At 38.9% G+C, this 16,090-nt stretch overlaps 1 long non-coding RNA gene across 1 annotated transcript; it reads right to left on the reverse strand.

Annotated features, from left to right (window-relative positions):
* Nucleotides 1-3,646: 3,646 nt before the first annotated feature.
* LOC106897713 lies at nt 3,647-7,154 on the reverse strand. The gene is made up of 4 exons (XR_001413820.1): nt 7,113-7,154; nt 5,459-5,682; nt 4,760-5,210; nt 3,647-3,745 (listed from the first exon to the last, which is right to left on the reverse strand). It is a non-coding gene; the product is annotated as an uncharacterized LOC106897713 (long non-coding RNA).
* Between the last annotated feature and the right edge of the window lie 8,936 nt (nt 7,155-16,090).

Consider the following 16,090-nt stretch of genomic DNA (forward strand, 5'->3'; position numbering starts at 1 on the left):
CTTTGTATCATCTCCTATGGTACTTACAGTTTTCACAAGATGACTGTCAGTCTTGAATAAGATATGACATTTCCAGCTGATAGACAAATACCTTTTCAAAAATTTGAGTGGTTTTTTGTACTCTAGTGACTTTCAGAGAATTTCAAGATCCACTCTTTTACTTTACAATGACAATTTCTTCCTATAAATGGAAAGAAAGTAGAGGAAACTGTTTATTTTTGGTTGGTTTTTATGGAAGTACAGCTTTTAAGTTAATGTGCAAGCCCCAGAGCACCCTCTGTCACCCCAGAAATATACTGTCCTTGAAATGTTCATTCCATATCCAGGATTTGTGAAGCCACATAGCTGACTGGCTATCTTTTCTTTTAATATAACTGTATTTTATTCACAGGCTTAGAAGCAGATACGTCAATTATTTCTTCACCTGTGGAAGAAGCAGAGACAAGTTATACCAAACATAGTTTCATCATGACTTCAACTTTTGCATTCACCACTTCTATGTTTCATTCTTTCTGCTTTACTTTTCAAAAAAAGTGAAGAGAGGAGTAGCATAAAGGCACAGTTTTGGAAATCCTGTCTTCAAGAATTCAGGGTCTCAGAGTTTGTGTTCTCAGAGCATTAGGCATAAAATTCAAGGGAGGTGACAGTAGACTGTTATTAGACCTGTTGTCCTCTTTCAGTACTTTCACAGTCTTCATGCACTGTTAAATAAAGGTATAGTACTATTCTGTACTATAGGATTTAATTTTTAGGATGTAGCAACTAGAAACTGATCCCTGAAAACGTATTTTTCCAATCTGTTTTGTAGTATGTAGCTTTCATTTTCTTGGTTTGATTGTGTATTTTTTCATTTCCATGACAGCTTCTTACAAACGAAAACATATTTTTCCAATGTTTTGTAATATGTAGCTTTCATTTTCTTTGTTTGATTGTGTATTTTTTTCATTTCCATGACAGCTTCTTACAAAGGTGGTAGCCACTTACTGAGAAAATTGCAATAATCTTCTAATATTTTAACAACACGCAAGAAGTATTCTACCAAATTAGAGAAGTAAGTTTATTTCCATTATAGTCAATGCTCCTCAATTTCTGCCCTTTCTCCATGAAACAAATAGGATTCCTACCTATGATTAGTAAGAACAAATCCTTGATCATGAATCATGTATAGTAACCCTATTTCTTTGCATATATAATATTCATAGACGACAAGATCCAAAGAGGAAGATACACACTGCCAGTAACTGCTTTTTAGATGTCAGGTGTCTGGAGCAGAATCCAGAATCCTATACAAAATATCTGGCCACCATATGGAGCTCGTGGTCAAACTTAGGTACTCATGAAAAAGCAGTTCCATGAGCAGCTTAAACCCACTTTCCAACTTTCTAAAAGTGTTGGGAAGGGTACTGACAGGAGGGCATGTGGTATACAGGCTGCTCCATCTACTCTGGACAAATAGCCCAGCAGTCCTACATGAAAATATGGGTCTGTGGTGGATCTGGTACTGGATAACACCTGGTCCTTTGGTAAAATAAGCTGCTGATGAGAATAAGCAGTGGCAGACTCAGATGCAAACTCGTGTTTCTCACAAATCTATCCAAATCACGAGCCTGGTCTATGAGATGAGCACGTCGGTGGTCACCCCCGTCCAAGTTGTTCAACACAAACAACAGAAGCTAAGATTTATCTGATGAGAGGGGATGGTTGTTTGGCCAAACAGTGAAGTTGCTCAGGACGGAAGGAAAAGATTTTGATTCCTACTTCCAGCACCAATATTTCTATGATGACATCAAACACTGCTGGAGACCAGGTGTCAGTTTTGTGCTTATCTCTGTAATACGTGAGCCTCAGGATACTAATTTGGGGACTAGAATTCTGACTGGTTTGGAAGTCTAACCCAAAATCTAACCCAAATGCTAGGGTGGAGGTACCTGTAGGAGGAGATGCAAGGTGATTTAGTTTTGTATTAGATGTTTACTGCCTTTACTGAATGTCCTCCAGTGCCCCTGTTGGCTCCAGCCTACTGCTACCTCCAAAGCAAAGACTGGAATAGGTGCTGCTAAATTACTTTTTTAGTTTACACTTTTTTGTGAGACAATATTGCTCACAGATTATTACAAATAAGAATACGGTTAATCGTTTCCTTAGGCTATCTTACTGGATCTTTTCCTGTTACTATTGCATTACACATGCCATGATGTAACTTCAGCTTTTTTTTACAGAAAGCATGAAACAGAGCTTTCTAATTAAGCATTATAGAAATTTAATAAGAGCAGTGTGTCAAAAGTATCTTTCTGCAACATGGTAAACTTTGCAACCTTCACATTTTCATACAACTTTTGATTTTATTAGTGGTTTACAGATTTATTTTTAAAGTACCAGCATATGTTCATTATTCTCTATGCGTTTATATACCTCACAGCGCCATATGTTTTTCTATAGGAAGGACCCTTGCAGAACCCTATGCTATCTATACACAGGCAAAAAAAAAAAAACAGGCTAGTGTTACTGACTCTCCTGTTTCTTTTTCTCTCTAATGATGCTGTTTCTGACAGAGAAAAGGTAAAATAATGATCAGCTAGCATAACCTGTGCCCACACTTGTTTTTTATACAAAGCTGATATACATAGCAGAAACACAAAGGGCCTTAGCAAAGAGATGAATATGCTCCCAAAACATGACATTGTAATGAACTGCAAATAAGTAAAATAAAATTACCATCTGCATTAATACAGATCTTTTTTGTGTGTGCTAAAAAGTAACAAGACACTGAGACAGGGATATAGATGGGAGATGAGAAGATCGCCTTGCAGAAAAATTAAGCATGCAAATAAGCCCAGATTTTATTTTTTTTTTTTCTCAAATTATTCCCAGAAAATATCAGGGATTGTGAAATGTGGCTGCATCTGAGCAAACATAACTCAGTCCAGTACTTTGCAACTCCTTGTTCATTTCTTACTTTTCCTCGGTTCTTTGAAAATAGTCCAGGCAATTGATGTAAAGGAGATATTTGTCAAAGTCAAATCTCTCTCTAAAACTGCAACTCAGTAAAGTGTCTGTTAATGCTCAGTCTTTCTTTGTCTCAGTAACCAACCAGCTGGAACCCAGCAGGCTGTATGAGCAGTCTATGATGACATTATTGCTTATTTTAGTAATTTAGCGTGATAAAGTGTGATGCCTCCATTAAATTTTCAAATGCATAAAAAATGGCTTGTTAAATGGAAAGTTTTGCTGAAGTAGAAGTACAGAAGACATAGTTGATACCCCAGAATCACAGAGCTCGTGCTGATTCTGTAGAAGCAGTGCTGTATAGACAGGTCTGGATGTAGCCACAGTGTCCCCCTGCAACACAGCAGCAACTCACAATTCACAGTTTCATGAGTAGATCAGATGTAGACTCTCTTGCAGATGATATTCTGTAATCCCTGCCTGTCTGGGTGATCCCTGATTTCTGTGGGTTCCCTCATTACTCCTGAAATCTCTGCTGCTGTAAACTTTGCTTATATATTTTCCAGAGTAGGGACTATCTCTCTGCCGTGTTTGGGAACTCCTTAGCTAAATAGAGCCAAGATATTTAAAAATTATTAAAGTGCAAATAATAGATAATAATGATAACACAAATGTTTCCAAAACATGTTTTGTTTACCTGGCTGTTGCTCTTCCATTTTAGGCAGGTAGAAGCTCCTCGGGGTGAGGATGCCATGAGTTTTGTATTATGCTGAATACTGGAGCTGTCAGGACTTCTCTTCTGCAGTTCAGAGAAATAACTGGAAAACTTCAGAACCGCATTATGTTTTGCATCGAAACAGAACTACACAAAACATCTCACAGGCTGGAAAAATCCAGCCCTGACACTGTTTGCAGATGCATAATAGCTGGGGTTGGTTTCATCTCACCTAAGGCTAGATGTGTGCAGTGCAGATGTCTACATCTGAGCCATTCAATGAAGACTCTTTATGCTCAGCCGGGAGAAAGCAGGCATTCCAGCCTGTGACTCATCTGACCTACTTCAGCTGTTTACTTCCAGATAGGATGATTCATTCCCCAGAAGCACCCATGTCTTCCCAATGCCTGTACCTCCAACCTGGATGACTATCCCAACACAGATGTCTCAGCAGCTTTACCAAAGGTGTCTAACATGAGATGAGGTTTCTATCACTCACTGCAACTCAAACAAGAGATGAGGTCTCCACCCAGGTATCTATTGAAAAAACTTCCTAAAAAATTCACATTTCTTTACTGTAGGCCATGCCTGGTAAAAGTGGCAGCAGCATGCATGCCAAGCTCATAGTGACACCGTGTCCCCTTCCAAGCTCCAGGGACCATGTGCTTTCCCTAGAGCATCTGATCCTCTAAGGAGAGTACGTGGAGTCTGCTTCAGCAGTTTGGAGCCAAAATGACAGCAAAGACTTAAAAGCTCTTGACTCACAGTGTGGTGGGATATCTGGTCTATGCATGCAAAGTGCTACCTGTTATTATTAGGACTTTTGAAAACCTACCAGTTAGTCATGACTTTTGTAGTACTGTATTTATGTGATATGGATTGTTTGCTTTGGGCTTCATAACTGAGGCGACGTTAGAACTGCTTACGCTGCCTTATCTCTGCATTTTCATACTTGCAGAAACCTGGGAGAGATTGAAAGAGTAACCTCAACCTTGAATTTCCTGGCTGCCCCACATTTGGGTGTCCTCAGAACTTCCGTACAACATTCTTTTGCAAGTTTTCCCTTAGGCTGCTTACAATCTCCACTTCCTCACTTACCCATGAGCATGCCTGGGAACTTCCAAACAGATTTTTAACCGTCAATGCTTTTATGTCTGGAGGAGAGTGCCACTTTCAGGCAGGCTGTAACACCCGGAATTCTGGGTTCGCTGTAGAGAGTGACAGAAACATTGCAGCATTCAGGCTAGCGTGTTTCACTGCAGTAGCCAAACATGCCTTTAAAAAGTTGGAAATCAGGACCAAATCACTCTTCCTGTAACATAGCAACCCAGCCTCCATTTGCTTGCCTAGTTATGTGCAGTGTTTGGTCTGTGCTGGGCTCTGTTTTTTGGGTCCCTGGTGGAGAAATCACTGGACTGATACTCACAAATGCTTCACTTTTTCAGTTAGATGCAGTACCGTGTCTGTAAATAAAGAACCTGGCGGTGGTGCTGAGATCACTAGATCAGGGTGGGACCTGTTTTGAGAAGCTTCATATGGATCCAAACAGCTGGAAATGAACAAGAAATTGGAGGTCATATCTGACTATAAGAACCCAACTTCCATTTTTTAAAAAATCCTTTGTTATCCCCAAAAGGCAATGAAGTGAATATTTCCTGGAAGCAGTTGTTCTTTGAGCTCCTGGCCAGACTTAAGCCAGCATATTTACTGTCCATGTGCTATAAACTCCACCCTGAACCTTCCCTTATCAGCATCCCAATCTTTCCATCTCAACTCTAACATGGAGACAGGGATTACCTTTACTTTAGGTGAGAGGGAAATTGAATAATACAGGTTGAACAGCATTCACGGTTCTCCCAATATTGAGATTATGCTTAGTGATGAGGCTTGAGCTGTCTGTGAATCCCAGATCACACCACGATGCTTCCCCTCTGTCTGTCAGTCTGTCTGACGGTGTCATCACGTGAGGACACGAGTCACCTTTGTCTTCAGCACAGTGACATCCAGACCCTATGCAGTTACTGAAAAGTAAGGGTTAAAAAAAGAAATAAATACTTCAAATAGAGACAAAACACTTAGGAAAGCTGCTGTTTTCAAGAAAGTGACCCAAAATAGTGCGTTTTGGTACCATGGATAACAGCACAGAACTGACTCCTAAGGGGAGAGAATTTACAAAAGTCAGAGAATTCCAGCTAACTTTGCTAAGATTTAGTCCACATTCAAGTGCAACCCAGCGATTCAACTTGTCATCTGTGAGTGACAGTGGTAATAACTTCTTTTTTGGTGTGTATCTTTTCTTAGCTTTGCTTGTGTCTACATTATAAATGCTTCATTACATGGACTTTATTCTAGGCCTTGTACTGTTCCATGGATATTACTGGCTCATAAATAACTTGGCTGAGGAACAGCTATGCTAAAATAACTCATCATTTGAATCTCAGTACAGTAATATATTTAAGCACATACTTAACTTGAAACGAGGCAGCACAGTATTTGGATGCTACAGCATTTGAAAAGAGCTTAGTGCTCCCAGTGCTGAAAGAGAGGAGAAGGTCATTGTTCTCTCCCTGTAGTCAGGTGGTCACACCAAAATATGGACTTAAAAGGGCCCTTGCAGAATGAAATGCAACTGTCATTTCTCCAGGTAGAAGCTGAATTTGGAGAAAAATAAACAACCAAACTATCAAACCTATCAACATACATTTATTCATTTTCAGAAAGGGTATGAGTGTGTGGGCACTCGGTAGGAGACATCGTTTTTTACTGGCTTGAATCTGGACCTGACTTGCAGTGGTGGATTATAAGGGCAACTTACCACGTCACATCATAGCAGGACAAGGAGAAAATATAAAACAAAAGAAAACCATGATTAGAGAAAGAAAAACAGACTAGGTTTAGATTCTTAATGTAGTTAGATACCCAGACTCTCAGAGCACCCATTCAACAGGAGACGAACTCTGGAAGATCCCAGAATCTGCTTGAGTGTCCCAACCTTGGAGTTGTCTTGGTATCTAAGCTTCTCCTGCTGGACATAGATGGAATCAGCTAGAACTCAGTGCCTACACCTCTTTTGATGTCACAGACATGATGCAAACAGCTATCTCACTTGTGTATCCTGGCATGTATCCTCGAATCATGTTCAACAGGTCAAGTCTTGCATGAAGCTGGACTATTGAAAGCTAGAAGACCTTCTTGGCTTACCAACCTACTGCTTTTCAAGACTACTAAATGACGTTGATACTAATGGTTTATCTCAAGGGTACATCAGTAATCTCTAGATATAATATATCTCCTCACCTGGGTTTCTCGTGACTGCCATCACACCAGAGAGTATCCTCATAATGATGGAATTCTGTTAACTCATGACAGCAATAGGAGCATTTTTCCAGGAAAAAATTATCTAAACATGACTGCATTGAATGAAAGATTTTTTTTCCCTGTAGAAACTTACCCCCTGGCCATTCCTAGCCCACATTTTCTCTCAAGTTTCTGCTGTTGGCCCAGAGCCTGCTGAAAAAGCCAAAAGATACTTTAGATGGAGAGAAAATAGAGTAAGCCTACATCTACATGTAAATCAGTTATTGATGTTTACTTGCTACAGTAAAAAAAGTGTGTTTGATTTAAATAGTAAAGAAAATGAAAAAGACTAAACAACCAACCCTCAATGTTCTCTCGATACTGATGAAGTTAAAGAACTATCATTTCTAACTGAGAGAAGGGAAGGAAAAATATCACAAATGAACGAGCGTTGCAAAGCACTTGGGTTTACTTTCTGTTTTCAAGGCTAGCTATTTTTCTCTCCTTGAAATTCTGAAGGTAGGTTTCTCTTTGCATTCCAGAAGGCACATCTTGAGTCCAATATTCTTTCCTCTTCACCCACACAAAATTCTTCATGGCCTTTCTTGTTTCTAAAGATAGCATGTTGAGATCAAAATTGATCAAGTATGTATAAATGGTGACATCTCTCCAAAGCTGAAGGCATGGTCTCTGTCCTTTTTAATGGTATCATTTCAATGGCTACAAACTTCAGATTAGTCAGTGCAAAGAAGCAAAAAAATGTAGACCATATAACATAGTATTTTATAAACACCATTCACAAGGACAAACAATTTGAGGATTGTCTGGTCTTTAACTCTGCCCAGTCTTTTAATCTGTCTTTAACCTCCATGACTGAAGTTCCTGGGGCTGAACTTTAAAGGCCAGAGTCTTCCCCTGTTTTTCCTCAGCCCCCTTCCTCCCTCATTACATTTCAGCTATAAAAGTTTGTGAAAAAAAACCCATACATTTTCTTTGTGAAAGAATGAGTTCTGTTTTATGGCAGCCCTTGGTATGAACTCTGAATTTGCACAGTTTAAGTCCTCACATCCGAGTAACATGAGGATGTTGGGTATCTGCAGACTTCATAAAGCTTGGATTATTGTTAGAAATAAGAAATTAGTAGCCTGAAGACATAGAAATTAGTACATTGAGGACAGAGATACTCTCTCTATTGTCAAAACTTGTCCATCTCATTAGCAAGGAAGAAATACAAGTACTCTGCTAACCAGGGTCCCAGGAACTTCAAAGTCACAAATATTCTCAATATCTATGTAAATGACTAATTGGTCATAAGACATTGAAAAAAAACACAGTTCCCAAAGATCTAAACTCAGGAAAGGTTTTTGATTTCCACAGTGCTCAATTCTATTTCAAGAAGCCAGCAATAAGGCAGAAAGTGGCTGGGAAGCTTGGACAGTTTATTCACCTGCAAAACAACTCCAAGCTCTTTTCAGAACACCTCGTATGGAGACACAGTGGCTTTTTATGCTGTGCTCTCACTAGACCCCAGCGAGGTCCATAAGAAACAACAGTATTAGGAAATTGTAACTGTGTCCTGATCGCTAACATTGCCTTATAAAAACTTTCTGTCCCACAGGAAGGATTACTTCATAGAAGATCTTTGCACCTGGTTACTTGGCACCTAAAAATCTGATCAATGTAAAAGTATAAAATCCTGACAGAGTGTGGACAAAAATACTGAAACTGCGATGGCAGAGACATGCACTGTATCATTAAAAAACAAAAAAGAAAAAAAAAATACTTGAGTTTGACAGGAGCTATTAACTTTTGAAAAAATATTGTAATAATTTTCCAAGACAGCAATAGCCTCTTGGTAGTTTTGATTGTACATTAGAGATTGGACCCTACATCCTTGCTCTTTCCTTTTTTTCCTCTCTTCTTTCCATCTGCTCTGTGGAAGTTCAGTCTCTTGGGAGGATGAGATTTCATAATGCACTAACTGGCATTCAGAACATGCTGAATAACATGGAAGCAGCCAAGAACTGTAGTGAACCAGAAAGAGAACAGCAGGTGAAGTGATTTATATATTACTTCCATTTGTGATTAATCTTTTTCTTTCTTACTTAATTCTGAGCAGATACACTTATTTTCTGTGAGAACAGAAAACCATGAACAAATGCATTTTTTCTTTATTTGCTGATCATTCAATAAGGCATATTTTTTGCTGTTCAAATTTTTCCCATAGTCAAGTTAATATTATATAAAAGAACTCTAGAATTAACACTAATGGCAATTGCTGCTTGTTTATGTAAAATCACTGCCGAATTAATTCCACACAGTCTTCTGAAAATATGCACATATTTAAAACAGGTTTTCAAAATAACAATTTGTTGTGCCATGTATTTGTTTTGATTTATATATTGGCCTATTTCACTATGACCTGCTAAGATGATCCTTATGAGAAACAAATGATCAACTAACTTCAAGTATTTTCCATACTTTCAGAACAGATTTTACAACACTTAAGCTTTCCCAAAAGGCTCTGTATGAACCCACATGAGGCACAGTGCACATATGTGCACACACAGAGAGTCTCCAGGCACTGCAAAACCTCAGCTATGAGTTTATCCCAGGTCAGGCCTGTGTTGAGGGCCTGAGTTTCACAGGCTGATAGTAAGGAGAGGGTAAAAGAGTGCAAAGCTGGTCCAGAAGCATGAGGTCCCTTCCTTCCCTGGGATATGAGTTCCTACTACAGACCAAAAATTAAACCTACCCATCCATTTGGGGTGTAGAGCTTTTAGTTGATTTCTAAGGACCTCAGGAAATTTCTTTTTGTCAAATAACTTTAACCATTCCGGTGCTCACAAGCCAGGGAGCAAACACTAACTGCAGCTTCAGATGTTCGAATTCCTGAGCCCTAGGAGATGTGCCCAAGAGGCACTCTGTTCCTTCCTGCTGAAGGGCAACGGTGTCACGAGGGACACTTGTGTCATGGTGCTCGGAGAATCACCAAAAGGATCTCTGCCTCTGTCCTCATGGTTTGGGCATGCGGGTGGGAGGATTTATGCTTGAAAAATTGATGCTTTTTATATTAGTCCTCAGGAATGGAGACCCAGTGATTTTAAGCCAAGTACTCCCTGCAATAAAATAAGCTTATCTTCTTTGTTTCTTCTCCTTCTAGCCTGATTATTTAAATAATACTTGTAAAACAAAAGCTTTGCTTCAACAGAAAGCTGTTGGGAGAGTGTGCCCATCCCCTGCACAAGGGTTAAAAGCACATTTGAGCCCTGGTCCCCCTGTGCTGTGATGAGAAGAGCGTGGAGAGCCCAGGGTTAAAATGTGCTCTGACAAAAGATACTTGTCCTCTGCCTTGGGGGAGTTTGTAATTAACATCACTGTCCCTGGCCTCAAGATGTTACAAAAGAACTCAGCCCTCTGGAAGACGGAGGCAATCATCTCCTTATACTGAGGGCTTTTAAACCATCCACTATTGAAATTTAGGCGTTTGTGGAATTCTAACAGCAACCTGGAAAAGTTCAAAATTGTCCAATGTGCAGCCAGTGTTAAAAGGTAAAGAGTGTGGGTGACGGGCAGGGACTTTGGCAGCTAAGCAGGGGCTGAACATCAGATAATATGGTTGCTTTCCATAATTACTGCAGAATTACATTTCAGCTTGTTTTGTCACTATCATCACCACATTGTCTTTATAATCACCAAAGATTCGAGGCAGCGCTGTTCTACACTTGTCACAGGCCAGTGTAATATGTTTTCTAATGACTTGCACTGATATTTTTTTCTTCTCTTGACTTGTAATTTTAATGCACTGCAGCATTCACAGTCTTCTCCTGCATTTTTGTTTCCAGCATCTTGACAATGTAAAATGATCTCTTGTGACATTCACAGACATTATTGTCTCAGTGCTGACCGACTCTTAGAGCAATGTTTTGCTGATATTATCAACACTCTTAAGGAAATGTAACCTCTGAGGATACTTCAGAGATTTGCTCATAGTAGTTAGAGAAGAAAGGTGATCTGAACTGATTTGTAAAACAGTAGGAAAAGCAGGGGATGCAATATCCCTGAGAACAAGCTGGCCACTTTCACATCTCCTCCAGTGTCTAAATAAGGTACTAGTAAAATATTTATTGTAGCACAATTTCAAATTTCTACTTTAGCTCCAGAGTGGGACCTGTAAAAGAAAGGCTGGTGAGAGATCGCTAGGTGACATTCTGACATTATTTTGGAAAGTACCAGCTAGGATTGGTACTGAGGATTAATAAAAAAAAAATAGATGTTCTCTCCAAAAAGTATCGCACAGACTGCCTTAATCACTGAGAACTTGTATTTTTTTACCCTTCATTGTTGGAACCATCTATGTTCACAGCAAGAGGCTGACCTCTGAACTCCCCCTGACTCTTTAAATTTGCAAGTCTGAGTGTTCTTGGGGTTCACATGGGTTTAGTGAGGTGGAATAAGCCCTCTTAATACTTGAGCTTCCTCTCTAGCAGCTTTCAGTTCCGTGCTTCCTGGAGAAGAAAAAGAAAAGTTTAGCAAGGACATCTTTGAGAGGTGAACAAAGCGAACTCTCTGAGGAACTTGAGGCGTTTCTCAATAGTTTGTGGCTAAAATGTAATTTTCAGTCCTCCTGTTGTTATTCAATTGCCAAATGTTTGACTCAGGTTTGGTTGCTTTGCTTGGAGATAAGAGCACCGTGTAATAAGCATCGTGTAGTCTGGCGTACTTTCTCAGAAGTGAGGTGAGGAAAGAAAGACTGGAAGAAAACTGATTACCAAGGTACAGAAAATCAGTACAGATAGTGAGCTATTGCCTAGGCTGTGATACAAACCAGTAAGATCTGACTTTTAGGGCACTGATAGAAACATATCGAAATATGAGAGAGGAAAAGGAGGAAGGTGGCATTATTACTGTGTTTTTTCTTCTGTGTTCTAACTATTCAGTGAAGAGCAAGTTATTAACTTTATTTCTTGCACTTTTATGAAATTAATGACAACATCATAGAATTAATTTAATATGACATATGAAAACTAAAAGCAACACAAAATCAAGTTTAGCCTAATTCTGAGGTAACCAATTCAATTGCCATAAAAGGAAAAAAATCTTATTTAAATGGATATGTAACATAAAGGCAGAAAGTATGCTAAGGAACTTTTTCTATCACTGATCACATTTTTTTGTTATTCAAGTGAGAAAATACTCTATTATATTTCTAGTTAGCAAATAATAAGGAATCAATTATACCAAATACTATTTTATTAAAAGCAGATAATGTGTAATCTCACAAATGTTTTCTTAGTCCCATCTCATTCTATCATCCCCATCAAATGATTCTTTTGGTTTCTCTGAAAAATCAGTGCAGCTGGGGCTTATTTTCTCTATACCAACCTGTTTGCAAATAATTTCCTGTAGCAGAAGCTGTCAAATTCACTCAGGTTTTAATATTTTATCTAGAACACAAATGAAAAGAAAAGGAAACATAATGAAATTGCTTGTTCTCGGTACTAAACCAAGAGGCAACTTGATGCTTTTTGGACTTATCCCAAGACTTTGTTTCAGCATTCCCTATTATTTCCAGCGATGATAACTTGGATGCTCTTTAGTCTTAGATCCTTGGAAGTCTTCGATATTCCTCTGTGTTGCAACACATAATCCTCTGTGGCCTGATGCCCAGTTGTCTTTTTAACCCTGAGTCAAATGTTCAGTTCTCCACTGGTGGGAAGAACATTTTCGCAAGAGACCACCTGGGCAGGAATCACATAAATCATCCTGCAATGAAATCACCAGGGCAGAAATGAAAGAAATCGGCGCAGCTTCGGCAGCTCTGCTAGAGATCTGATGCCTGCAGATACTAAGGGAGCATGAAAAACCTTTCCCTCCTTGCTTCCAATTTCTCATGTTTACTCAATAACTTCAGATCAGCTGCCTGTGGGAGGGATGGATATTGCTCTTACCACATCATTAAGTTCAGACAAACTAAAAGTGGATCTCAACTATTTTTTTCCTTTTCCATCAAGCTAAGTTCAAACTTGTCTCGCTGCAAGAAAGATTGTGATCAAGGATGAGTCATCTCACATTTAACAGCAGAAATAAAGGATAAATTCATTATTATTTATGTGACAACTTTCAGTGCATTAACAGGATGAATCTTTTGTGGTGTCTAGCTGCTGAGTCCTTGAAGGACCAGCAACCGATAGCTGAAGTATACATTTTAGTAGAATATGATAAGAAGTGCATGTGCTAAGCTTGCAGACTGACACATCATCTTTCTTTCCTTCCCCTTCTCCACCTCTGCTGAAGTGTTCGTACTGAGAAGTGTTTATTTTCTGATTTGTTGTGCTAATGTAACTCTTGATAAAATCTTTAAGTAGCATTGTACAGGTCTAAAACTATTCTAACCGAGAAACCAGATTTCCTTTTTATTACTTTGGCCTTGCAACCACAGCCATGAAAGAGATCATCTGCATCACGTTTTCCATCTGCTTTTGAGATATAGACAACTTAAAAGTCAGCAGTTTGTTTTTTATCAGGTGTGTGTCACCGATTCCTAGGAAGAAATGAGACTTTGATTATCCCTAGAAATGATACATGCTGTTCCGTCTGGCATCTTCCAGTCTAGTGAAGGCATGAACAACACCAAATTTTCTGACCTTTGTAAACAGACTTCAAATTGTCCCTTTGTGAATTTATTATGTTAAAATCTGAAACTTCTTTCCAATCGACTGCAGTAAAAAGACAAAAGTAATTCATTAAAAAATATAAATAGCCTAAATCTCAGCATATTAACTGTTCACGTGGGTTGTGTGCCATGATTCTCTCCCTTAAAAAGGAACAATCCTCAGAGTCAGCTGATCACGTCAACGTGTCTGGCATCCTCTTTCTGTATGTGTGGTAGAATATTTCTTTGAACTTCTTGTCTCAATGAACTTTCCCATCTGTAAAATCATTTGCCACTGTAGCTACAGGATTTCAAAAGGGAATTTCTCCACAAGGCGAACCCAGGTTATATTTCTCCTGGTAAATAAAGCAGGACAGAGACTGTTCCCTGGCACGCGTGCACCCAGCTGGGATCTCTGAGCCCCCAGCACCACATCCTGAACCCATGCTGCTTGTTTATTAAGTCTCTAGCCCACACTTGGTCCCAACCCGTTCCCAGGCACTGTCTCTGATCGTGCCAGCTCTCTTGGACCCAAACCATGCCAAGGACCATGGGAACAGTTAAACCAGACAGAGTTGCCAGAGCACAGCCTGGTTCCCTCATGCTATCCAAATTGCTAGCATAGACACCCTCTACATTATTTGATTTGTATATATTGCGCATTTTAACCAATATTCACAGGGAATGGAGTTCTTTTTTCTCATAAGTTTATTTTGCATCAGGTTTCACACTTAGGTTTCCTCCGAAGCTTTGCGTTTTGTATGTCATGTAATGTTTTTCCCATCCCAGTAATGATAAAAACCATTTCTTTTTCTGTGTTCCTCAGATATGTTTATGCTGATTTTAGTAATGATAATGTCAGGAACAGAAGTAATGAACCTATTACTACTGTGCTGGAAAAAACCCATTGCTTTTAATAAAACTGATTAGCTTTCACATAAACATGTCAAAAGTTAAATTAATTCAGATAAACCCAACATATCCTTGATACTTTATCTTAAACTCTGAAGACTTTTATATAGAACTAGAAATATAGTTCACATCTAAGGACATTTGGCAAGAACCTGAAAATGGAAGATGTGCAGCAGAGAATGAAAGAATAAAAGTAGTTCAAGAGGAACAGGATGAAATGAAAAGAGGAGTTCGATTCATATAGTTAAAGCATTGAGTTTCAGATAGCTTTGTTGAAGTTTGGATAAGGATAGAGTACAATAAAGGAATCCTGGCCACATTTTTAGAAAGGAAAATAAAGGAACATTGCACTCAGTTTCCTCAGTACAATTAATAAAGTGTACGATATATGTTAATCTGATCTTCTAAAAAGAGAAATTTGCAAAGACTTCTCAATGTGGGGTCTTTTCTTCTATTTTTTTTTAAATTATTTTTTTGGGGGGACAATGACCATTGCAAAAAGCTACTTTATATATTGGAATCTCCAGTCACCATGGCAACATCTGTACTGTGGGACTTGGGAACGCTCCCAATTTCTGATTCCATGTGTCTCAGCTGTATTTTATCTCTTTGTCAAGGTGAGAAATGGGCATACGTACCTGCCCATGGCTCAAGATTGGTTGGCTTCAGAACAGAGAAAACTCAGACACGTGGGGCAACAGGCAGACAGGACTGAAAGGTACATCACTGCGGGTCAGCTCTCCTGATGTATAGACAAAGCTCATGGCAGAAGGGGAGAGATGCCAGATAAAGATAATTATGCTGGAATCAATCTGTTAAAGCTGAATTAAAGTCAGGGGTATTATTCTTATCTTATTCCAAACAAGAATGTAGTTAGGAGTCCCATTATCTCATAGCTTGCAAAAGTCTTTTGTGCATTTAATATTGCAACTTACAACAATAATAATAAAAAATCACTTATTTGCATCTCAATAGACTACCAAACAGTCTGATTTTTAGGTAGAAACAGAAAATTTTGAGCATTTTCTTTGTTGAGGACAAAAGACCACCTACATTCTTGCCATATTTACAGGAGATTCATTTTTTTAAAGAAATTCAGCAGAAGGTGTTACATATTATAACCAGCTTTACGTTTTACTCTATCGCCCTTACAATATAATTTCCAAATGGATACTTCAGAATATGTCAGAGTGACATTTACATAGCACTTAAGCATTCTTTTCAGGAGAGGAGATGGAAGGATGTGAGAGCAGAAAGTTTTCCGCTCATTTTGAACTCTTATTTCATGCAGCTGACTTTGCTCTCACTCTGTTTTTCCTGCACAAGGACAAGACATTGGTGCCTACACAAACTGCACCGATATTAGAGAAGCACCAGGTAACGTTACTGATTGAATGCGCTGCTGAAGGTGCAAGGTCAGAAGCCCTGTGAACAGTATTCAGAAAGTTTCTGTCTTGGAATCTCCATTCACACAATACTTCTATCATAAACTTTACTCTTTCATGAGGTTCTGTCAATAGTTTGACAGGTAAAGTTGCACATTTTTAATTAATTCTGCTTTTACT

Source organism: Calidris pugnax, unplaced genomic scaffold (genome assembly GCF_001431845.1).
Source record: "Calidris pugnax isolate Ruff unplaced genomic scaffold, ASM143184v1 scaffold251, whole genome shotgun sequence".
Classification (NCBI taxonomy): Eukaryota; Metazoa; Chordata; class Aves; order Charadriiformes; family Scolopacidae; genus Calidris; species Calidris pugnax.